The sequence below is a fragment of the Suncus etruscus genome, chromosome 18 (assembly GCF_024139225.1).
Source record: "Suncus etruscus isolate mSunEtr1 chromosome 18, mSunEtr1.pri.cur, whole genome shotgun sequence".
NCBI lineage: Eukaryota > Metazoa > Chordata > Mammalia > Eulipotyphla > Soricidae > Suncus > Suncus etruscus.
The window spans coordinates 31,403,336-31,404,890 of NC_064865.1; positions in this window are offsets into that span (position 1 = coordinate 31,403,336).

Genomic DNA, 1,555 nt, shown 5'->3' on the forward strand with positions numbered 1-1,555 from the left:
GAGCTTCAAGAATTCAGGAAAGACAGAGAAGCACAGGACAGGGCTCCCTTCAGGTCCTCAGTTTCCTCAGAAGAAGCACAGCAGGGTGGAGACTCTGCAGGTAGAGCAATCAGCACTCTGCCTGGCAATGCCACAGCCAGCCATTTCTTACTCACTCACTCGCTGGCTGGGTAGCTTCAGAATGTAGTTTTTTTGGGGTTCACTTCCCAGGGCTCTAAGGAGAGCTTCAAGAATTCAGGAAAGACAGAGAAGCACAGAACAGGGCTCCCTTCAGGTCCTCAGTTTCCTCAGAAGAAGCATGATATTGTTTTTCAAAAAGGCTGGATCAGTCTACAAGACCCTTTAACAGTGAAAGTACCTTTCTCCCTGCATCCACACCAGCACTAGGTGTTCTTGTTCCTTTTGATGTGTGCCAATCTCTGTGGTGTAAGATTATATTCATTTTAGTTTGATTTACATCTCTCTGATGAATAATGATGTAGAGCATTTTTATTAGCCTTTTGGCTCTCTGTATTTATTCTTTGAGGAAATATATGTTCAAATCATCTCCCCATTTTTCATGGGATTCAATATTGAATCATACCTACCAGTGCCTAATATATCTTAGATATTAGTCCCCTAACAGATTGGTGAAGTTACTCCAATTCATGAAAAGTGTTTATATTCTGGTTTTCATTTCCTTTCAGGTTCACAAATGTCTTAATTTAATATAGTCCCATTTGCTTATTTTTGCTTCTACTTGTTTAGTCAGATGTGTTTTATCATTGAATATTGAATATGCCTTTAGCTTCGATGTAAAGTTTTCTGCCTATACTTACCTCTATGTACCTTATGGTTTCAGGTCTGATATCAATCAGCTCATTAATCCATTTTGATTTGACCTTTGTGCATGATGTCAGAAAGAGGTCTGAGTTCATTGTCTTGCACATAGTTGATCAGATTTCCCAAAACCACTTACTGAAAAGACTTCCTTTTCACTACTTTTCTTTCTTCTCATTTATCAAAAATTAACTTATTATGTACCCTGAGATCTGTGTTACGATATTCATTTCTATTCCACTGATCTGAGTGTCTGGATTTATTCTAATACCATGCCATTTTAATTACTACTATTTTGGAGTACACTTTGAAGTTGTTAAAGTTGCTTTCCCCATCTTCTTTTCCTCAAGGATTTCTTTAGCTATTTATGAATATTTATTGTTCCATATGATTTTCAGAAGTGTTGATATAATTTTTATAAAGTCTCATGGGTATTCTTATAGGAACTACATTGAATATGTACAATGCTTTGGGGAGCATTATCACTTTAATGCTAATCCTTCTGATTCATGAGCATAGGATGTGCTTCCTTTCCCGTTTATTTCTTGAAGCAGTGTTTTTTTAGTTTTCTTTATGTAGGTATTTTACCTCTTTAGTTAATTTGATTCGGAGGTACTTGATTTATTGAGGCACAGTTGTTAATAGTAATTTTTAAAAATGTCTCTTCTTTCATTCTTTGTACAGGAAATCCACGAACAATTGCAAGTTTATTGTCTACCCTGATATTTACTATAGG